Source organism: Patagioenas fasciata, chromosome 1 (assembly GCF_037038585.1).
Source record: "Patagioenas fasciata isolate bPatFas1 chromosome 1, bPatFas1.hap1, whole genome shotgun sequence".
Taxonomy (NCBI): Eukaryota; Metazoa; Chordata; class Aves; order Columbiformes; family Columbidae; genus Patagioenas; species Patagioenas fasciata.
The window spans coordinates 190,651,711-190,676,963 of record NC_092520.1 but is presented as its reverse complement, the minus strand read 5'-3'; positions in this window follow the sequence as shown (position 1 = coordinate 190,676,963).

Genomic DNA, 25,253 nt, shown 5'->3' with positions numbered 1-25,253 from the left:
GGCTTCATTTATGTCAATAAAGTGAAGTAGGTATTTTTAGGATGCGAGTCTTCTGTAAAACTTATTCTAGAATGAGAATGTAAACAAACAAATAAATAAAACCGCACGAATACAAAATATAATACATTGAACTCTGGAGAAGAAAATGGGCTCACTAGGAAGTTCTGACATTTAGTATTTTTCCACTGTAATTTATGTAAAAAATTAGTAATGAAATATCAGAATTTCTTTAATGTTGAAAAATTTGACATTCAGGAACATACAACTTTAAAAGCCATTGCCATAGGACTTGAAGTTGTTCCACTGAAAATGGACACCTATTGTTGTCTTCAGTGGATTTAGGAATGTGTCACAGCAACTGATTTTTGAAACACAGTTTGCACATGCAACTGCCATCACCTTAAGTCAAAAATTAACAGTGACGTGCACCTCTGAAATCTGGTTCTTATGTTAGTATGCAGTTATCTCACTGACACAGAATCTGATATAGGAACGAGTAGAATATATTGTTCCTTCTCTTATACCTCACATCACTTAATAAGCAATACCTGTTACACATCAAGATCTTCAATAAAAGAGCAAGCAGTTTCTGATTCAAGTTTCCTACTGTGATGAGATTTCAAAAATGAGTCATGGTCAGTAGCATTCAGCATTTATGATCAGATAAGGCTTCTGTGTTTGACATCAAATAGCAAGTAAACTGGATTTGAAAAGGTTAAGTGGTTACAAGCCTTTTGATCTCTGCTTATATGTGTGCATATTGACTATCTTTAAAAAGAAGATGAGTCATAAATTCAACACACTTTATAACATCAGCAGAAGCACAGTTACATGAGTACATAAGTATGGCTCTAGCAGTAGGGTAAGACTCAAAGTACTATTGAATAAAATACTGAAGAAGTGTTGGTTTACTTTAATAATTCATAGAAATCAACCCCTGTTGGTTGCAAACCTTGTGGCAATATAACCACTTCTGAATTTAGTTAGAAAATACCAAGTTCCTTAAACTGAAGTGTTACTGCATCTTTTAGAGCAGAGGTCTTGCTATTCCAGTAGGGAGGTAAAAAGCCACACAGAAAGCAGAGCATCTGGAGGTGGTGATGTGTGTCTTGGAAAAGTTTGGTGGAAATAGTAGGAGCTTCGAGGGAGATGCGGGAGTGGAGTACAGGGAAGAAGAAATACTCTCTGAAGGCAACGGAAAAGTCCTAATTGCTTAGGAAAGGATGGTAGATATGTTCCAGGTCGAAGAGAGGCATTTTAAACAACTCTCTGGAGATTCAAAGCCAGGCCATGGGTCCTGGCTCAGGTCTGTGTTGGTATAAAATATTAAAAATAAACTTGTTTTGAATTATTTGAGATTTAATTCTGCAGAGGTCTTCTAGTGGCTGTATAACTTAAGCTCTTGACTTGTGGTTACTGATGTGACCGGAATTTCTGACGGGGTACAAACTTACAGCAGCTGGTTTTTAATTTTAAATGTAATTAGCCTCAGTATATATAAATACATAGTAGTTTTGATTATGTTACAGCCCAGTCAGTCCATTGGTCTAATGGTTATTTTATTGTCAGGTGAAGAGCATGGAACTTCAGCTATGAAGGTCAGAATAAATAAGTGATTTTTAGTAGAACAATTTATTCAGACATAGTTCTTTAAAACATACCAGAGCCCAGCATGTGCAGAACAGTTGTAATACTAATGCCATCTATGTGAGTGCATTCTGAGCTCAGCAGATTGTTGCTGACTGATCTGGGTTTTTTTCCGAATCAAACTCGCTGATCAGTATACATGGCATCACAGAGTCAGATACTGAGTCACAGCTGTTCTCCCAGGGAAGTGAAAGGTTCAAAGCAAATACAAGCTCACTTAATTGCCAAGTAAGATGATGTACTGCAGAACACTGCAAGTAGCAGTGATCATGAAGCTATGTGTCATTTCATTAATTGGTTATGTACCCTGAATTCCAAATTTACCTGGGTTTTTGCTCTGAAAAGGAAGTGAGATTTTTTTGTTTCAGGGGAAGAATGGTGGAGTCAACTGCCCTATGTATACAGTGAGAACAAGGACAACACTACCTGTCAGAAGAAAGATGGGGTGCTAGTGAAAGCTGATATCTTGAGAGTCATGCTGCTGATGAGAAAAAAGGATTACTTTAGTGCCTCATAATGACTCTTACTGCATACCCTTATTATAAACTCTGTAAGTGTTAACCACGTCAGCTTAGCTCCCATTTACTGTAAATGGAAGCCGTTGTCCAGGACATCAAGCCAGCTGCCTTATACAGTTATCCAAATAGACTTCTCAAAGCTTAAAACTGTTGGGTCTGGTTCTAAGCAGTATCAAGAAGCCCACAAATGTGTTGAAGGGCATTTAACATGTCATGTTTCACCTCACAAACTACTACTACTCACTACTGGGTTATCATGAACATGATATTTCTGTTCTCCCATCCTGAGTAGGTAGAGCGCCTGAGAAGAAACTTCATCATGCTCCATCTCCAGCTGGCAAAGGGGCAGAAGTACAGCTCAGTATAGAGATGTACTCAGAGTCCATTCATTCAGTTGCAGTTTGGAAATGGAACATCTCAGAACCAATACACAAACCCTTGAAAGTTTTAAATTAACTATCTAGAAGGTATGGAGAGCATGAAATGTCATTCAGTCCAGTCTTGGAACTAAACCAGTGTTGAGGTCATTTTTCCATCCAGCATTTGGCCTCTTTTTCTTCTGGTTTTCTTTAAAGGCTTGTAAGTTACCACTCATTTAGTAAGTAACGTAATCAACCTTATTTTGCTGCTTTTGGACAAAAAACAGGTTCCTAAATGTCCAAACATCACCGACTAATTTTGAGTTCCAAGACATGTAAAACAATTATTTTTATGAAAAGTACTATAATAGATTTGGAAATAATCCTGTAAAGATAAGCAGATGGATTTTATAACAATATGTCTTTTTACATCTAAATTCTGGACTGTTTGATGTTTGCTGTCAATCACTATAAAACAGCTATGGGCCTTACACAAGCTCAACCGTAGCAACTCTAGAAATGACAAAGGGATAAGGTGATTTCACTCCATATTGACTTTCTTTCTAGGCACTAAAACTTTCAGTATTATGGCCATTGCATAACATTGGCAATAGTGGGCAGCACAATGGAACTGATTTTGCTTCTTCGTGGTTTGACAGGTTTTTGTACATTATTTTGTAGTTTATTCCTTCCATTCTTTTCCTTGGTTCGTAAATCCCACTCAGTCTTTTGCAGACATTTTACAGTATATTCCAAGCATGGTCTGGTTTTCCACTATATTCCTCTCTATTTCTCTTATCCTGGTTCACAGCTGGAGAACTGTCTTTTCCTCTGTACTCCCTAGGCGTTGCTGGTTTAATTGTCTAAAAGATGGACTATGCAGTTGTTAATACAGAAGCAGTTGAAGGAAATTAAATAAGGCTGCTGAATAGAAGCCAAACGTTTGACAGTGTCAGTGTGACTTTGAAGTGAAAGGGAGACAACTGCAGGTTCTGAGCGTTGAACCTCAGGAGCTCTCGAAATTTGTGCCTGTCAGAGATGAGCTGCTGCATTCTGTGTGAAGTGAAGGTTTCACCTTGCCTGAGCATCCAGACCCAAGTAGGAGAAAACAAACATGTATGTCTGTGACCCTAGAGAGGGATGTAGGGTTTTGGCCAGCAATGGTGGTAGAAGGTGTTTTGCCACCTTTTATTATTGGCTAATCAAGCTGGAAAACTATTTTGACAATAAAATCCCAACTGTGTTGACCCCCTTCTATTTCCATTAACTGCAACTTGTATATGAGACAACTGCAGAGATCATATTGATCACACTGTTTCAGCAGGAACAGAGTTGTCCAAATTACAACAGCTATAAAGAGCTTTTAAAAATCAAGATGAGTCACTTCTGGCTTCCTTGCATACCTCTTGTAATCTAGGAAGGTAAGAGCTCAGGTAACCCCTCAAGGATTTAAGCCATTTCATTTTCAAATAAATAAGGCTGCTGATTTGGGAAAATATAACTATTTTTGCTCATAAAGATTTTGTTCCAGCAAAATTGCCTATCTCAATAAACTGATTGTGATAATTCCAACCTTAAAACAATTGTTTATTTTGTAACAGTAAAAAAAGGCAAAGTCCTAAATTGCATTTGGCAAAAAAACCCCAAAAAGTATTTTTTCCAGTAAATGTGAATTCTGCTTGTTTAAATACATCTGACTTTCATTACACCTACATGGTGTAACTGTAGTTCATGTTTTTGTGACATTTTTCTCTCCACAGTACCTCTTTACCTACTGTGACTTCCCTATGGCTGTGGGAATGCAAGAAGGAAAAAAAATGCATAACTAGTTCACAAGATTTTTGGCTTGATTTAGAAGATGCTCCATATCTGTCTCCCCCTTCCCTGAGAATAGATGTGTTACTCTGCAGGGAGAGATTGTGACTGGTATTGATACTAGAATAAGACTAAAAATCCATTGGGGAAGTCAAATGAGACACAGAAGAACTTCAGAGCAGTTATAAGAGCATTTATGAAGGAAATATATTCTTTAAATATCTTTTAATCTTCCTTTTAATTGCTCCATTTGCACACCAATGCCTCAACATTTGTACTTCTGGGAAATTTTAGACAGAAGGAAGATGCTTTCATGAGAAGGGATTTAGGTGCACATCTAGGTTTTAAATGAGCTTAGTAAAGAGATCTCCTGTGACGCTAATGATTGCTGGAAGGTTTTGCTCTCTAGTCTTTATAATTGAAGTCTGAGATAACATAGAAGTACTTCATTTTGAGTGCTTCTATTTAATTGATTTTTCATTACCATTTTCTAAAATTACTGAAAATACCAATAATGGGTTGATCTTTCTGGGGCTTAAATTTATTAGCTTTCCAAGTCACATTGACAGACTTAGAGAGAAGACACGAATGAACTTCTATCCATTTATTTCTGTGCAAAAAGCACAGGATTTTTTTAATGTCTTCTCAGTCATGATAATTGGAGTCTATTTGTTTTGTATCCTATGGATTTTTTAATGGAATGCCACAGTCATACAAATTTAACAATTCATGCAGTTTTTAGAAAGAATACTTCTTCATAATTCATTCCAATGGTTGTAGCTGAATTCGAGTAGACTTCAGAGTTCTTGAATGTTGCTTTCTTCCATGAAACTTCACCAAGCTTAAGCTGAATTTACATTTATCATGGAAATGTGTGTTGAAAGTAGAGGGGAAAATTAACTGTTTCTGCTATGTTGTGGTTAGCTTCAATCAGAACATCTCTGTTCTTTTTATTGACATTGCTTGGACATATCTTCTACTTGCAAGAGGAGAGTGATTTTTTCCAGAATGACATTCACATTTGTGTGAAATATTTTACATAAGACAAAATCAGCATTTTTTTTGAGGAGTATTGTTCCCTGGACGGTCAACTTTAAGCCCTCAGAAACCACATCTAAAACATTGCTAACTGAAGTGGGGTGATAATTATAATCATTATGTCAGTAAAAAAAGCATGAAGCAAAATTTTAGAGTTGCTCTCTGAGCAGGTGTGGTTCAAACAAACCAAACAGATCCCCAAACTTTAAAACAACAAAGTTACAAGTGAAGAAAATTGCACCCGCAATTAGCCTATATAATTACACACAGCTTGCATCTGATGAGTCAGGCTGATCCCTGGATCTGCCAATGGAAAGATGTTTTACCTCCAGGTAAAATGACCTGGGGATAACTACCTCAAACACAGGCATTTTCATTACAGACATCTGAAGTGAGGTGTGAGGAATCCCATCTGTGGGAGATTTTGCATTTCTTGCTCTTTTTCCTGTCTGTTGCAGAAGAGCTGGCAAAGCCTTGGTGCCATTCCCATGAAGGTGCTTGCCCAGAACCCAGCTGCTTGTCAGTGCCACCGCCTTGCTGCCTCTTGAGAGTCTTTACACATTCCCTAGGAGATTTTAATAAAATTGAATATAATAAATGTGAACGTCTGTGATCCCTTTATAACAGGTCAGGTGGGTTTTCCCAAAGTTTCTAACACAATTTTTGTGGCTGTTATAGCTACTGCTTCCTTTACAGATTTTAAGGAGTAGCTAAAAATACTGATTTGAGAGATTGAACAGAGCTGCATTTCTCAGGTCCCAAATGCTTATAAGCTCATTTTCATAGTGCTGTGAGAAGTGAATGTAACAAATAATGCGTGGAATACTGGGCTAAGAAGAATAAGTCCTATAGCAGCAAGATCCTGTATTTCCTTTTCTCAGGTGTCTTGTTCAAAGGTAAGTAGCTGTTTAAATGCCAATATTTGTGTACACATTGTATATATTGTTTTTATATATATATTAACACACACATATATACATATATAGTTATACATAAAAACTGTGTCTTGCAGAAGAAGAGGATTTGAAGAAGGAATCTAAATGCAGAAAAAAATATTTTTAATGAAAAAAACTGATGTTGGGAAGAAACTTAAAATGTAGGCAATGTTTAGAGGAGGCTGAAAAAGATAATATCGCATAGTTGCTCTTAAATTAATCCTTCATGTGTCATACTCAGGTTTTCCCACTGCTTTTGTTCTTTTTTTCGTTGCTTTTGTTCATCACAGAATCACACAGAATGTCAGGGATGGGAAGGGACCTCAAAAGATCATCCAGTCCAATCCCCCTGCCAGAGCAGGAACACCCAGATGAGGCTACACAGGAATGTGTCCAGGCGGGTTTTAAATGTCTCCAGAGTAGGAGACTCCACAACCCCCCTGGGCAGCCTGTTCCAGTGTTCTGTCACTCTCATTGAGAAGAAGTTTCTTCTCAAATTTAAGTGGAACCTCCTGTGTTCCAGTTTACAGCCATTACCCCTTGTCTTACCATTAGCTGTCACCGAGAAGAGCCTGACTCCATCCTCATGGCACTCACCCTTTATATATTTATAAACATTAATAAGGTCACCCCTCAGTCTCCTCTTCTCCAGGTCAAAGAGACCCAGCTCCCTCAGCCTTTCCTCATAAGGGAGATTCTTCACTCCCTTAATCATCTTTGTTGCCTTGTGCTGGACTCTCTCCAGCAGTTCCTTGTCCTTCTGGAACTGAGGGGCCCAGAACTGGACACAATATTCCAGGTGTGGTCTCACCAGGGCAGAGTAGAGGAAGGAGAACCTCTCTGGACCTACTAACCACCCCCCTTCTAATACGCCCCAGGATGCCATTGGCCTTCCTGGCCACAAGGGCACAGTGCTGGCTCATGGTCATCCTCTTGTCCACCAGGACCCCCAGGTCCCTTTCCACTACGCTGCTTCATCCTCTCTCTCTCTTTTTTTTTTTTTTTTTTTTAGTAGGAGAAACATTTTAACATTATTCTCCATGTCAGTCAGATATTCTCAGCGTCCTTCTCCTTTTTATGGGCTGTAATTTCAGAACAGACTGTGAATAGAAGTTACCAAGAGTTCCTTGAGGAAAGTTCATCAACCTAAAACAGCCTACCAGCTGCTGACTCGAGCTGTGTCAGAGACAAAGGAAAAATTCTCCTCACCTGGGCAAGAGGAAGATGTTATTTCCTTCCTATACACCAGGACTTTGACAGGGGACATGTTCTGTGGAGCCTTCCTGATACTGAAAGGTTAGTGCATGGGGTTCCGTGACAGTGGTCTATGGGATTAGATGATCCAGTGATTCCTTCAGGTGTTATATTCTCACATTTCACTCATGCTCCACCTCTCCCGAATTCATAGCCATGTTATAAGAAGAGGAAACTCAAAAACTGCTGCAGAAAACGAATGAAAAGACACGAACTGGCAACAGCTGAGACTGAGAATGCAACTAAAGTCTGATGGCTGTCTAGCTTCATGTGACCTCTCTTCCAACACTGGTGATGCAAAACACTTATGTGGATTTGAACTGCTAGAAACTTATGTCCTACTAACGTAAGCAGAACTTTCTCTCACACTTGAATTTAGGTATATGTTTAAGCAGTCTGTTGCTTAGCAAAGAACCTGGGCCTCTGTTTATATTTTTTGGTGATCAAAGGACTGTGTGAGACAGTAGAAAGTACAGCAGCAGCTGTTTTGTACACTTAACAACTCTTTCCTACTGTTATAGCATGAAAAGGACTTAGGCAGAGGCAAGAATAAGGTTTCAGAACAATGTCTTCTCTTTCCTGGCACACCCAGCACTGACCCATGACTTACAAGAGCACTCCTGTTCTCGAAACATCTTTTTCTTCTAAAGCTGATACTTGTGTTTGAGTCTCATGCAGTTAAACTGTCTGTATGTTATTTATAATTTACTATCCAGTTCTTCTCCCAGTTCCTTTCTCCTTTCCAGTTTGCATGGCTCATAGGCATATTTTCACTACAGTTTTAACTTCCATTGTCACCCTTACCTTGCTTCTCTGGAGCTCGTAACTTCTGGCTGCTTCAGTGAAGATGGTCTCTCCCCTGCCAGGGGAGTTCTTTGCAGGAAACTCAGACCTGAAAGCAATTAACCTGGGTCATCACTAGTGCCTGTCAGTCTCTAAACATGATGTCCAAGCTTACTGTAGGTGCTGTCTCTGCTTTTATCAGGCCTGGAACATCATCAATTACCTCCCCACTCTGGGGGACAGCATGAGAGTGACCCTGCCCTATAGTGAACTCCCCAGATCCCACATAGCTGTCTTGTTGATCTGAGTTTAAGACAGTGAATTTCACTGATTTGCACGGTTTCATCTGCCCTTTCAATCTTGTCACTCTTTTCCTTACCACAGTATTTGTGCATTAGTTTCAGTTCTACATTTTTTAATATTTAAGCCCTTTGAGGAGTCAGTGGGAGTGAGAGTTGAATTTACAGATAGCTGAATTTACAGCTGGCAAGATGAACCACTTAGTTTATGAAGATTTCACTTGTAGAATGAAGTCTTTCTATTTTGGAAAAGAATCCTGCAAATTAATTATACCTTTCTCCTACAACAATCTTAGTCTGTTTGCAACAACCCACAGATTTTCATTATAAAAATCTTTACTTTTCTACCTTACATCTTAACCTGCAAAACATGCTTACCATCATATTAAAAGAGTTCAGGGTACAACTGCTTAGATACATAGAGCTGATTTTTCACCAGAATTATTGTCAGGGAAAATTTTCTCACTACAGTTGTAGTCACAACTGGTAGAAAAGATCTCATTTTCCCTGCCTCTCCAATGTCTTTTCAACTGCCTTCTTAGGACTCAGATATTTTTGTCAGAAATAACCTACTTTTACTCTCGAAGTCTCTTGACACCACTTCTTTTAATGCTGCTGCCATTCATTTATGTATTCATTTAATGTGCATTGATTTTCTAGTGAAGGCTATCAGACTGACAATCTAAAAGTTGAAGAAATATATTAAACACCTTGGGAAGATACATCTCTTGCCCTTACACAATTTCCAGTGAATGTGGCTCAGGCCTTACTTGCAAGAGCGATTAAAAGCATTAGTGACAGTTCTCTCTTTGGCTTCCTGTCAAAGTCTATGTGTGAGGGAGCTGAATGGACCCTTTGCAATGATAGAACCTCCTTGTACAGCAACTAAACTGGGATCGTTATATATGGGTACTGCCAAATGGCCATGAGACAGTAACAGCAGCTGGTTATAATGTGATAGTTTTGAATGCATGGCTTTGATATAAATACAAGTATTTTTACCTCTACAAGAAACTTCAGTTAAATTTTGGCACCCAGCTATTTGCTCAGTCAGAATTCTTACAGGCAGCTCTTCCCATTTGCTCTAAAATCATCTGATCATATTTGCTATAAATCTAATAAGCAATTTTAGATTTTGCAGCATCCAGAAATAATGGCTAGATTGCCTAAATTAGCTAGTAGTTCAGATCTAAGCCTTTGTGTGTCTAAATTCAATTGTCAGTGTGCTTTCAGCCATAGAGTTTAAGTGCTTGGGTTGTCCTATCTGCAAGAATAAAGCTGTTGTGAAAAAAAGGCAATAGATTCATAGGGCCAAGTGACAGCTCTCAGATTAAGAGACCTGGGTGTCCACTTACAAACCTTAACTAGCTGTTGAAGCTCCCAAAAGAGTCAGTGTAGATTCAGTCAACTGCTCATAGAGACTAAAGTGATTTTAAGATGGCCTATATTTAGTCAGCTGAGATCACAGTATCACAGTATGTTTGGGATTGGAAGGGATCTCAAAGGATCATCTAGTCCAATCCCCCTGCCGGAGCAGGAACGCCTAGGTGAGGTCGTACAGGAACGTGTCCAGGCAGGCTTTGAATGTCTCCAGGGAAGGAGACTCCACAACCTCCCTGGGCAGCCTGTTCCAGTGCTCTGTCACCCTCATTGAGAAGTAGTTTTTTCTCAAATTTAAGTGGAACCTCTTGTGTTCCAGCTTGATCCCATTACTCCTTGTCCTATCATTGTTTGCCACTGAGAAGAGCCTGGCTCCATCCTCGTGGCACTCACCCTTTATATATTTATAAACATTAATAAGGTCACCCCTCAGTCTCCTCTTCTCCAAGTCAAAGAGACCCAGCTCCCTCAGCCTTTCCTCATAAGGGAGGTGCTCCACTCCCTTAATCATCTTTGTTGCCCTACGCTGGACCCTCTCCAGCAGTTCCCTGTCCTTCTTGAACTGAAGGGCCCAGAACTGGACACAATATTCCAGATGGGGTCTCACCAGGGCAGAGTAGAGGAGAAGGAGGACCTCTCTTGATCTACTGACCACCCCCCTTCTAATACACCCCAGGATGCCATTGGCCTTCCTGGCCACAAGGGCATGGTGCTGGCTTATGGTCATCCTCTTGTCCACCAGGACCCCCAGGTCCCTTTCCCCTACACTGCTCTCTAATTGTAATTTCCCAACCTGTACTGGAACCTGAGGTTGTTCCTGCCCAGATGCAGGACTCTACACTTTCCCTTGTTAAATTTCATCAGGTTATTTCCCGCCCAACTCTCCAGCCTGTCCAGGTCTCACTGGATGTCAGCACAGCCTTCTGGCGTGTCAGCCACTCCTCCTAGCTTGGTGTCATCAGCAAACTTGCTGATAGTACACTCTATTCCCTCATCCAAGTAATTGGTGAACATATTGAATAATACAGGCCCCAGTACTGACCCCTGAGGCACTCCACTAGATACTGGTCTCCAACTGGACTCCGCACCATTGACCACCACTCTCTGGCTTCTCTCTTTAAGCCAGTTTGCAACCCACCTCACTACTCTGTTGTCTAGACCACACCTCCTCAATTTAGCTGTGAGGATGCTGTGAGAGACTGTGTCAAAGGCTTTACTGAAGTCAAGGTAGACCACATCCACTGCCACAGATGCTTTCTGTTTTCCACTGTCTTCTAGATCTCTTGGATGGGATTCAGTTGTCTAAACACATTTGAGTGTTTATTTTGGGTGTTGTGGAGTGCTCAGCACTCAGCTACCCTAAGTCGTGATTCATGTCTGCTAACCCTGTGCAGGCATCTCAGAGGCCCATGTGTGTCCCAAACACATGAAGGTGCCCATGTTTAGGCTAATGAATAGAGTTGACTATAGTGGGAGCTCAGACATTAGGTCATAAATGAAGTTGTATTTGTAGACATTTACCGCTTAGAGGGGTCTGTGTGAAAAAGAGACTAATCAAGAGCTGACCTGACGGTCTGGTCCTGTGGTACAGAGCCTCTGTGAGGACAGGGAGGGCAGGGCCTGTGCCATATGCTACTGCTGTCTGCACTTAACAGTTATTGGACAAAATGTGCAAGCGATGCTGGGAATAAAGACTAATTTCTAGGGATCCCTCCCTCCTGAATACTGTCCTGAGTTTACCAGAGTCAGGCTACATCTACCTGCTATTGACTTTCTGTTTCTGTGAGTTTTACACATAGTGGTCCACTGCAGCAGCTGGTGTAGACAGTGATCAGTCCATGTTAGGCTGTAACCAGTCTGTTTAAATGCATTGTAAGAACATGCTTTGAAAAACTATGTCAGCAGAAGATGTGAAGGCCAATACCAGACATACTAAATGTTATCTGCACATGCATGCAGACACTTGTACTGTGGGAAGAAAAGTCCGGTGTTTTGTCTTGGTGCTGTGAAGATTTTTTTGTCATGGAGCACAGACCTAGACTTCTTCCAGTCTATGTCAAGTGATGTGACAGAACTGATGGAAACCTTTAGCTTCACAATATGCCAGTGTGACTCAGCTGGGTTAGTCCCTTTTCTGCAACCAAGCCAGTTCCTGCAATATTGCATCACCTTCAAACTTTGGGAACATTTAAGCATGCACAGACACTGCAGCATTGTTTGTCCTACTCCCTCATGACTGCACAAAAAGAGAGGTGTGCATACACACACCAAAAGCTCTACCTGATTGATCAACCCTTTTGGCTGGGTTTTTAACATTTCTGCATCAGTGGGATCCCCAAATTTTAAATGTGTGAGAGGTAAATTAGTAAACTGTTGGAAGGAAGGGGCAAAAGCTACACTTCAGCTGGGACTAAGAACAGGAAGGCATATACTGTCATTTGAACAGCAGCTGGTTCTGGGACCAGGAACCTGAGCTGGACCTAAGCACAAGACAGCTGTGGGGAGCCTGTCTGCTTAGGAGCAGCGACTCCAGGTCCTGAGCCTGAACAGACAGAAAGGAGACGTAGAAGCTACCCACAGTGCTGGCAGAGCAGGTGGCAAGGGCTGCCTCATTCCCCACTCGGGAATTTCCTGGTCTGAATCCAATGAGGATCTTCTGAAGAGGAGAGGAGGCGCAGTTGTCCAAGAGCAGTGGCACAGCTCTCAGAAAAGAGGCAGCAGCAGGTGACAGGATTCTTCAAAAGCAAGTTTTTAACAAATGGCTCTGGGTCTGGCTGTGTGTTAATGTCCTGAATTGAGCTTAGCTACAATTCATGTGCAACTGAAATAAGGAAAAGTGTAAAGAAACATAAAGAATATAAAGTTAGGCAACTTGCTGAAGCAGTATGGCAATCACTGTTCCTCTTAAAAAGCCCTGGAAACTGTTGATACAAGTGGCATCCAAGATTGCTAGAGAACTTTGATTTTTTTTTTCCTGTTCTTCAGGTTATTGATTTTGTCCAAGTGACAAAGATAATTTTCCTCATTTGCTGATATAATCGATTACTCTCTTATTGTGCATTTCCTGTTTTTCTTTTTTTGTAAATGGTTAGCTGCTGGGAAATGGCAGGATGTAAATGGTCCGCAACTGCTCAACTGCTGAAGGCTTGCACTGTGGGAAAACTCAGGGATCCTGGTTCACCCAGTTACAAGGATTGAGAACTTAGGACCTAAGTCTCCCTTGGTTCTCATTTAGCCTGTTTGCCTGGATCTCCTCCACACAATAATCCATATGGGCAGAGCTGTACAGAGCCAGGGATCACCCCAAGATAAAACCAGCTTGTGGCAAAAGCATGAAGCTTGACCTTGGAGAGCAGAAGCACCCTGAGGGGCTCCTCAGTTCAGGAATCAGCAGTGTGGATTGGGAGCCCTCCATCACTTCTCCCTCAGCATGTGCTGTCAGGATCCCCAACAAGACAGACAACGTTTTTGAAATTTCAGAAGAAAGAGTGACTATATTTATTGTAGACACCAAAGGGGGGGACACAAATGTAGGAGTAAGCTGCTGAAATGATGTTAGGCTAATTATTTTTTTCTAATTGATCCAGTTTTCAAGAAATAAATACAAATGCTTTGCCAGGTTCTTTATCATTAAGGACATACACAAGTGCTTTGCTGATTCAGGACACTGTGGCTGTGGAAGCTACATTGCTCCATTTACATGAGGGCAGAAGTCTAATAACACAAAATTAGGAAAAAGAATGTAAAGGCTTTTCACAATGGAGGTTGTGCCTACATTAAAATTAGAATGGGGAAAAACTTCACATGAGAGGAGAGGTTTCAGGTCTACCAAAATAGTTTGTGGACTTTGGGATCAAATTCCCAATTTTTTTAAACAAATGTTTTAGTGATTATTCCTTGTAGAAGTCAAATCTTATTTCATTTAGAAAAAAAAAAAAAAGCTACAGAATCATCTTCATAAATGTAAAAAATACTTGAAAACCAAGTATTGTTGCTGCTGCCTTTTATGTTGTGAAAAACAAATCACTTCAGGATTGACCTGAAACAAATTAGAAAGTATTTTTTAGGTTCAGCCACCAAACTGAAAAATCAATTATTTGCACATGTCTAATTAGGATTGTAAGAAAAAGCCTTAAAGAAGAGGAGCATGAGCTGTTTTTCACAGCTCAGTGTTCTCATTTTTTTTTTGCTGTAGTTGCTCACAGGCATTGCTATAACCCTTTCTGTTACAGTTCGTTATGCAGGCTCCAGTGCACCTTTTTCAATTATTAGCAATACACAGTATCCAAGCTGTCTCTCCTTTGGGCCCCATTATTAAACACAGAAGGGATCTAAGTAGCTCCTTTGCACTGCACAGACAGGAGGTAATTTTGCATGCACGGCTGCCTGCTTTCAGTAGGTGTGCGCTTGCCCTGTGTACAATAACCTCTCTGCGAGTGTGTATTTTATGAATAAAATTTAGGTTCTGATGTTTCATTAGCACATGCTTAACTCACAAGTTCATGACTTAACCTGGACTACTGATGGATTAAAAATACCAGTTTAATGTTTTATTAATTACATTGTCAGGGTACTCAGGTTACTAGAGTAATTTCCTGGTGCTAATATCTTGGACATATATCTAGTATCTTGGGCAATATCAAATATCCTCATGCTAATCTCTTGATGCTATTATCTTGGTCAGTCTTTTTTGCATAATTAGGACCTTTAGGAAGACTGATACCTTGGCCACTATTATTTTAAGCTGAGCCTTTTCTCTTGTTATACTTCCCATTTCAAGCTGGAATTACCATCACTTTGGCTCTGTGTTCTGCACTTGAATATTTTCTACAGAAGAGTATAGTTTTCTTGTTGCACAGTTGCTTTCCATTTCTTCCAAATAAAATTGGTTTGCTTGTTTTGACAGTTCTTATTATCTCTGGAAGGCTTTACTTAAAAGCACTTTCAATGCACCCTGCAGTTTTCTGCAGCCTCGATTCCACATTTGTCTCCATGATTTAGAATGGCGATAGTGTTTACCTTACTGCGTGATGTACACTTTTTCATATGTCACTTTCTATTTTAAATGCTTTGCCTAAATTTGGCAAAAGGACTGAAAAGAGAAGAGCACATGAGTACAAAACACAAAATTTCAGATGAGGTCTTCAGGAGATTCTCCTTTTCTAATGTTGCTGATATCTGATCGGAACCATTCCAAGCGAAAACATTTCACACCATTGTATTTAGAAAATACGGTGTTCATATTTCTATTTTAACACCACCTTAGCATGGGGCTGAATACCAAGACAGTGCCCTTGAGCACCTTGTAATGAACTGTGCTCTTCTCCTGCACATTTTGTTTCCTATTAGAGTGGGATCTAAACATTTTATAGAACCTGGGGCCATGAGGAGCTATGCATTTCTGTATTAGCCCTTTCCAATATATCCTTATCTTTTCCATCTGTTGTTTTGTTATCAACCTAAAAAGACTCCAACAGTAGCTATAAAACAATGTTAGTGTAATTGTCACCTATTTTGCAGAGAAAAAAACTCTCCCCACATCTTATTTACCTCTTAAATCTGAGAAGAATATCAGGTTTTAGGTTGCAGTAAATACTTCACAGACTTTCATGTTCATAGTTTATTCCAAGAGCTGCTTGTGTTTCATAATGAAATATGAGTACAAATTGGTTGTTTCAAAAGTTTCAAACAAATGGCGCTCTGCATTTAGCATTACTTGGTTTCTTGCTTTCATTTCTCAGCTGTCATGATTCTTACCTACTGCATCTTGCTACACAAACAGCCTTGTAGTTTGGGTTTGAGCTTTTTATTTTTCTCCATGTGGAATGGAAAAGACGTGACATTTCACAAACACATTGTCCTATGTTTATTAGGCAAATAAATTATATGGTGCATTTTATATCTTAGAAAAATACACAAAACCCTACTGAATGGCTTGTAACTGAGTGAGGATTATGCAGGGAAGGTGAAATGAGGTGTAACAGTGAAATGACAAATCCAATCATAATTGGATGAACCGCGTACAGGTGGGTCTACCATCTAGCTCGGACATGTCTGGAGTCTAGGCATGAGTGTCAGGTAACAGACACCTTACTTTAGCATTTGCAATACATGTTTTTATGGTCTGTATTCTGTTCTTTTATGGAGAATCTCCAAACATTATACCCTGTCAGACTGTTCCTTAGCATTAATGACCTACTCCAAAGTCTGTGTCTGGGTTATAAGCAGACTTCCAAGTAGTTTCCCAGGTGACTTTCCTGAGGCATAAGTCTGACAGTGCAGAGAGAAGCCTTAAGGACTGAGGTGATAAAAATAAAAGCATGATTGTGATGCCTACTGGAGTTAGCAAACTACTAGATATGTTTCAGAATAGTTAGAATACACGAGTATTTTACAGCAGGGATCTCAGGTCAAAGGGCTGACTAGCAAACTAATTTCCTGGAAATTATTAGACTAAAGGAGCTGCCTCTTAATCCTGATGAAAGCACCTTCTGCTGAACATTTTGCAGTAGTAGCAACTTTGCAGAGAGGGTTTGTAAGTATTTTTTTCAAACATAGTCTAACAGATCAGTGTGGTCCAACACTAAATTGGTTAATTTAGTTTCAACTTTCTCTCCTATGCTGAAAGCTGTTGCATTTTCCCTTGAAGTCATGGACTGGTTTGAAAGGTTCCCCAAGGGTCTGCTGCGAGGGGTCTGTCTTTGTTACCTGCTCCTGGGAAGAAGGGGTGTTCTCTGTGCCTGCCAGGAACCACTTGCTCAATACAGCGCTTGGCACTCCCAGGCCCCGGCTGACCCTTCCATCCTGGCTGAGAGCATTCAGCCCTGTGTCAGGGTGCACCTCTTGGGGGAAGCATTAGACTGACGCTTTCATATTCTACCTCCAGCGGCAGAATGTGAGCAGAATTTGTCAGCTTCCCTTGGCCTCAACTCTAGCACTGGAAAGATGCTGTGGAAAATTAATGCAAGCTTATTTGAGCACAGGAAAATTGTAATCTTCTTAATATCAGGGTTGGAAATAAAGTGGTGAAGGGAAAAACAAAACAACAAAATGTAATTCTAAATCACCTCTAGCAAAGCTTTCAAGACTCACACCTCTTTCCATTGACTTTTGGAGAGGAATTTCAAGAATCAAAAGTTGTCCATAGCAGCAGCGTCTTGCTCTCTCCTTACTTCTATCTATTTGCAAATTAGGAATTCATTGCTTCCTTGGGAACATTCCTAAAATTATTCCAATATTTCAAGCCTATGATAAAAATCTGCAAAGTATATATCATTAAGAGAATAAATTGTAATTGCATTTTTGTACAGCAAGCTCATTCTTATTTTTCAATGCTACATTTTGTAATGGAGCTCTGTCATAAGTGGTTAATTCCCATTTATTGTTAGTTTGGGGGACTCTCATTAACAAGCTCCAGATAAGTGAGGTTTTTAAGCATCTGCTTAATTTTAATCACAGGAACAGCAAAGCTCTCTTGCAGTACTGAAACTTGTTTTAATAGAGTTAGTGTCAAGAAGGTTTCAAATCAGTCTCTCACAGTTGCGTATCTGAAATCTATCCAGAAATAGTTGTTCTAGCTTGAAAACTCAGCCCTAAAACATCACAGATCATGCTGAGACAGAGGACAAGGATGTAAACCTACACCTCATATGTCGAAAGCCAAGATGTACACAACTTCTTGTGCATGCCTGCACATTGACACCTACAGCTTTGTGGACTATGAAAGAACATACTTACAAAAATATCTGGAACAGTGTGTTGCTTTGGAACAGAATTGTCCTGGGGTCAGTTGCTAAAGAGTAATTGTACTGCAGTCAGCATAATGGTTTGCATGTTTAAAAGTAAACACATACTTCTGTATTACATTTCACACATAATAACATCCATACTAACAGATGAGAGGAATAATGCTCAGCATGGATGAAAACCAAAGCAACAAAAGGCCCAATCTCAAAAGGAGGCAGCCCACTGTTCTGGGAACAGTGTGCCATGAGGAACATACCTTTCTGGGGGTTACTATTTCTTCCACGACCCAAATTACATTGTGAGCACATTGAAGGAAGACATTGACTCTACTGAGAGCATTTGGTATTATTCAGCCTAACCAAGACATGTAGGCTCAGCAGGTTAATCAGCATAATGAAACCTAAAGTTCTCAGTACCTCTTGAGAGTAAAATATCTTGTAATTTTTTAATCTTTTCTGAGATGTCAAGAAACAATTTTGGCTCTCCTCTTCCTCACCTCCAATATAAGCAACCTCACAGGTCTGTCAATACACATGTATTTAAAATTTTGAGTCTTTACAATAATGAAGCACAGTCAAGGCTCCGTTTTATAGTCGGTCTTATCCCAGGGTGCTGGCTGGCTTTCTCCTGTGCACTGCAGGATGCTTTCATCTGGAAGATGACATTTCCAGCAGCCCTTGGGGGAGTTCTCACTGTGTCAGGGTCATTTTTTTTTTTCTGGTTTCATGCAGAATATATGTTCAGGGGCATATCATGGTTCTAGTACATGCAGAATATATGTTCAGGGGCATATCATGGTTCTAGTAATTACTGTTGTTTGTTTTTTTTTTAATTACAAACATCTATGTGTATGCATAAATTGTATTGTCAGTGCAGTAATTCAGAAGCACGTGGCTCCTACTTAAATTTTTACCTTATACTTTAAGGAGTTATATTCTTCCACCCACATGTAAATAAGGTATTTTTTTTGGGAAGATGAATTTACTCTTCACTCTGAGGAACTGTGCTGTGATTTGTACTGCTGTAATGTGCCATCTCTTTCCATAATACTGTTTCCTGAAAAGTACTCAGCGTCTTCTAGTTACTGAAGAAATATGGTTAGCATACTACTCTTGGTAGCAGAATCACCTCAGATTTTATCATGGCCTGTCACTTGCCAGGATTTTTCTTTTCTTTCCTTTAGTAGGCTTGAGATAGCCCTCTTCTAGTAATGGATTGGAGCGGCTTCCTATGAAAACCCTACTCAGGAAGAGGGGGAACTGGATTACCCCACACATCTATACAATCCTTCTCCTCAAAGATCGCAGTGTAACCAGTGAACAAAAACACAAAACCTAAGCAGAATGCTTGATTTTTCTTTCTCTCCACACATTTGTATTCAACAGAATTTAAAGAAAACACCTCCTAAATCCCTTCTGAATAATTTAGCTTGAAATGTTTACCCTTTGACAAAAAAGCACAAAATAACTAGGAAATACAAAGTCCTGAAACCATTCCCAGAAGCCACCATTGCATACACTGTCTACTTATTTCAGTTCCTTTATGCAAGGCAAGACCTTAGGCTTTCTGTTCAGCACAGGGCACAGGGAAATACAAAAGACACTCAGCTCTCCTTCCTCATGGGAATGGGAATCTCAACAGAAGAGAAGGAGCACCAGTTCACTGCGCAGGAAGTTACTGCAGCTCACAGTGAATGTAATTCTCCTGTGGGCACTGAGAGATGTTCAGCATAGCTGGAGTTCTCTTTTCATTTAAGAAGAGAGTTGCAAAGTGATACACGTTTTGCTATTTACATTTTTAATATACTTATGATTTTATGGTGATCAATTGCCATATTATATGAGACCATGTTCTTATGACAGAAGGATCTCCTGTTCCTTAGACCTGCTTCATACAAGTTCATGAGCAATGGATTAAATAGTAAAGGCTGAAAACACAACATGTACTATATGAAAAATGAATATGCTTTATGTGACACTTCCAAGAAAACAAAGGCCTATCTTTTGAAAGAATCTGGGAATGAATGAAAATAGAAGCAAGGCTTAATGATGCAATTGAACCAAGAGGCTGAAACAGACTCACTATTACTGTTAAAATTATTATTTAAAAATCAACTGATTGAGATCATAGAATTGAATCTTTCAGTTTAGGTGACTAACAAGAGAAAATAAACAAGAAGAAAAACTTCTAATTGTATCTTAGAAGTAAATGAAAGGAAAAGACAAGAAGGAGCCCAACACCAGGAAAGGAGAGAAAAGGGTGAAAAAAAGGCTGGGAAATTCAAAGTATTTTTTATTTCAAGTATCATGAAAAATTAGCTCTCCTACATGGTTAAAATAATATGAATGCAAAACAGAAGAACCTAGGCTCAAGGCCCTTTGAATATTTTAGATATTCTCAACTTTGGGAGGTCCCGATGGAATGTATTATAGCAACTCACAACTGTACAGCAATATTCTTCAAGAAATCATGGAAGCCAAGGGAACCTGATGGGAAAGATATTTCCGATTTTGAAAAGGGTATTATGGAATGGAATGGATTTATAAAAAAATACCATTTTGGAGACCAGGAAGAATCAAGAGTAAATTATTAAATGCCATTTGTCAGTATCTGAAGGATAATTATGTAATAATAAAAAAGATGGCTGATTTGTCAAGAATGAAACACTCACCCACTGCAATTTCCTTCTTCTCCAGAGAAAATCACCTATGGATAGAGAGGCAGCAAGAGGATGCATCTTGACTTCTGGCCTTTGAAATCTTTTCACACGGCACTCTCTCAAGCAAGTCTTGTAAAGATGATGGTTTTGGCAGGTTCACAGCTAAAAACACACATGAGCTCCAGAGCTATTTGCCAGCCATCTCTTGTTATGTCAGGTTCTTTAGGGCTCTCTCCTGGGCTCAATATTCTTCAATATCTTTTTAATAGTTTGGATGAGAGAACTTTCGTTTAAAAATGAGCGAAGCTGGCAGGTAAGGTTTCACTGAAGATGATCTTGACAGTCTGAAGAATCATTTGACATAAAAAAGGTAAACTTCAGTAAAGGTGAAATTCAATATACTGCATGTGAGGAATTAGTACAGAAGGGAGCATTAACTGATTAGCAGCAATAACAGAGAGAAGACCTAGAAGTTAGAAAGCTTCACAGACTAACTCTGAATTAACAATGTAGTGCTTTCATAAACAGACATACATCATTTTGGGTTGTCTGAAAGGTGGCTGTTCTGCTGTATTTTGCCCTGGTGAGGACTTAGTTGGAGTACTATATTTTAGTATTTTAAGAATATTGCAGTCAAAGAAAATCTAGAGAAAGCCAGCAAAAAGAGAGCTTTGGAAAACTGCACCCATTAAGAAGTTTGGAAAGATATTGTTATATTTAGCCTACATATAAACAAACTGAAGAAGGGAGAAAGGACATGAAAAGCCTTCCAATGCTGTAACAGGTGTTGTTTTGTTTTTGTTACTGTTTTGTTTTGGTTTTGTTAGCAGAATAATTCTCTTTTGTACTTAAAATCTTCAAGTCCATGGATGGTAGGGCAACAAGTAAATAGCTTAATTTGCTACAAATTTTGTTTTTATTTGAAAATACTTTATAATTTCAAGGTGAGCAAAGCATTGGAAAAGATAGTCTGAGAAGGTTGTGCAAACCTAATACCTAGAGATTTGTAGATACATTTAAATAAGCCTTTCTCAGGAATGCTCTGTGTTCATTTGTTGCTATTGTAGTGAAGGTACCCTTTCTCAGCCTTTGCTTCTGAGGAGCATTCTTTTCATGTTCTTTGTATACAAATGCTTACCAACCAGTGTAAAATCACCATACTTCATTCAGCTCTAAAGGCAACCCAATGCCTGCTGGGTGAAGAGATGGAGTTTGTCCAGCCAAGTCCCTGTATGTCATTGCCTTGCTACAAGCATACTCAGGCTGGCAAATTCAACAGCCAGGAACCCTCTTCTGCCAGCCTCCTTCAGACTCAGCTGTACCCCCCTTTTTAATGGGCCACCCACACGGCTCTTTCATGGCTATTATAGCCCACTTTGCCAGAAACATATTGTTTCTCATGCCAGCTCTGAGCCTTTCATCCCAATATCTAAGCCACTGAGCCCTCTTTCTGCAGGCAGCTCCCAGTCTGTTTCACTTCTTCCTGCTACTCCAAAAGCCAAATAGCCTCTGGCTTTCTGCTACTGCTGGTGGTATTTCCTTTTCTGTGATGGAAGAACTATTAAGTTCTCTCATGGATGTACAGCAATATAGAATCAAATGAGCCTGGTGTCTCGCTGCTCATATTGGTGTGTGATTTCAGGGAAAAACTGCTGCTCCTCAGATTGGAATTTGGCTGGCTTGAAAAACTGTCATGGTGGGAAAAAACTGTCCTTCACCAAATTTAGCATCCTAAACGTGTTTATTGGAAACAATTCTGAGATTTTTTTAAGAGCCTGGGACTTCAGTTTTATATCAGGCAACTTTTCCCATCCTTTCTTAGATAAGTGAAAACATCTTCGTTGTACATGGAATTGCTTCCAACTTGCAACCAAACCATTCCTTCAAGAACGCTTATTATATTAAGCCTATAAATAAATAACTTCTTACTTTCATACATTTAGACACATCTGAACCGTTTTCTGTGACTGAGCTGAGCCTTAAGACAAGCATCATATTTCCATGGTTTTCCAAAGTGCCAACAGCATCAACATCACCTGGCTAACCATAAGAATTTCTTCCACTTTTTCAGGTGCAAAGTGAAGGAAACCATACAAAGAGTGTGAATTTGCATGAAAGACAGACTTTCATAAGTAATATACTGGAAAAATACCCATATTACTTTGGTGTTACAAAGGGATGGATTTAACTACTGGTACAAAAAGCACATTCTTTGCAAACAGATGTTTAGAAGGTCCTTCAGATGTCCTATTTCGGGTGCTACATATAGATAAAATTTAATTGAAGTGATCGTGACTTTTCAAAACAATGTGCAAGCATGTGTGTTTCATGGCTTGAAGTTAAACAGAGGCTTCCTGTAAGAGGCCAGTAAGCAGAAGTGCAAAGCAATGACATTCTGAAAATCTCTTTTGCTTGAAAATTGAGTTCCTTGTCTTTCTAAAGAGCTTTGTGTGTAAAGATGCCCAAAAGAGAAATATTTGTACTATTTTTGATACATTTTAGTACTGGTAAAGAAACATGGCTATAAAAAGAGAACTAGGATACATCCTAGAGATGCTTTTCCACAAAAGGAATGTTTTAATGATATTCTATATTGAAAGCCAAAACAAAACACAAAAACCAACCAAACAAAAACCAACAACAACCCCCCCCCAAAAAAAAAAAAGCATGGGGTGGGGAAACAGAGGGGGGAAAATGGTTTGTAAGTAGAAAAACATCTAGGAGTCTGGAAAATCCTTGTCAATATAGAAGAAAATTAGGTTAATGTTTTTGAACATGGGTAATTATGATAAAGCACAAAAATGTAAACATTTTTGTTTTGATCACTGTGCCTGAGGACTCTGACTCAGGTGTGCAGGAGGAGATAGCTGGGCCAGGTCTTATATCAGAGCTCCACTTCTAGCCACAGAGCCACCACTGTAGCAAATGTAACTGAACAGTGTTCATCAGCTTGGCTGTCATTGCAATCAGTGGAAAGGCAAAAGTACTAGAAAGCAATGAGCTGTTAGTACATTGCCTTCTTTTCTCGATTATGCATTTTTGTTCAAATATTCTGTAAACAAAGGCTTGATTTCTATTCGTCACTGGCCTGAACCAAGGATGACTCTACCAAAATCACTGGCGCAAGACTGGTTCAGCTGAGATGGGAGGCAAGCCTAGTATGTCATGGTGTTCACATCTATTGCAGGATATACATGGAGGGCAGAGTAAACAATAAGAGAACAAGAATTTACAAGCCAGCAATGGTTGTTGAAAAGCTTTGAAAATTAATTGGAGAAAAAAGCTGGGTGAACTTCTATAATTACAGAATTCTTCTAACCTAGTTTCTGTAGCACACGCTTCATAGTGTTTAAATTTTCACTCTTACCCAGGATGAAAAGGAGAAAGGGAAAGTAATTCCACCAAATCACTTGAGGTGTAACCTACTTGAAAGCTAACAAAGCACTCTCCAAATGAAACACTCTCCAACACATTGCCTCTTCTCGCTTTTCTCTTCATGTGAGAATAATTACACATGTACTGACATGGATAAAATACCTTTTTCCTTATTTAACTTGATAATAATTTCTGGTTCTGCTAATGTGGTTAATGTATCTACAATTGTTATTTTTCACAGTTAAAATTTTAGGCTATGAGGTGACAAGGTGTGCAAAAGAAAGAGAAGGGAGAAGATGATAACAATAACAAAGGAAAGCTGAGTGGTAATTGTGAGGACCTGTAAGCATGGATTTTATGCAGAGGCTGTGCAAACCATTCAGGATTTACTCCTGAAAAAGCAAGAGGACCAGTACAATCCTCAGCTGAACATTTTCTCTGTGGCAATGCAGCAACTGTTTTCTTGTGCAGTACAATTCAATGCAAACATGCATGAATATACTCACAGATGTGACTTCCAGTCTTCTTGCATGTCACATACATATACTGCATGACTGCAACAAAAGTTGGCTGTGGCAGGGCCAGGAAGTCCATGTCAATGTCTGATTCTCTCTTCCTCCTTACAATCCAGTTGGAGATATCTAAAAATCGAAAAAGTAACCAAGCTTGGTTTTATATATATATATTTTTTTTTGAAGAAGAAAAAAGTTGAAAGACAAAAAGGTCGAATGTCTAAATCTTTTCCTTGTGGTAGCAATCTTGAAATGTAAGTGATACAAGCTAAAAATAACCAATACCAGTTTCAATGGCTTTAATGGTTTTAATGGCACTTCTACCAGGAGCTGGTGACCAATAATTCAGCATCTTCTAAGATCTTTTTTTCTGAGAAAGGTGTAAGCAGCTCACAACATTAGAGCATGGTGATATCCAGGCTGCTATAGGTTTACCAAGGCCCTAGAGATTCCCTACAACCCAACAGTGAACTTAGTTTGCTAAGAAAAGAATTTAACCCCGTATAGGAATTTGGTGGTCTGAAATAATGCAGAACTAAATGATGGACTTAAATCAGCAGCCTCAGGTAGTGTGATCAGCATTACCATACAGCCTCGGGGATTTATACCTGATAAGAGACGTGATAAGAACCAGGGATGTTACTCTGGTGTCACTCCTTTCCTGACTGTGCAAAAGTTCATAAATATACAATCTACATTTCTGTGTCAGTGCTTACTCGAGTTAGTGACTTTTCTTTTTTTCTTTGCATTCACTGAAAAATTTGGAAGGCACCTAGCACTACTTAAATGCTTTCTTAATAGTACCTTATATTCAGTATCAGACATTGCTGTAATTTTACAGCAAGACTATGCTACTGAGGGGAAGGCAGTTCACTAGACAGTCACTGCACTGAAACATGGTCAAATGCTGGAAAGATTTGAGGGACGTTTCTA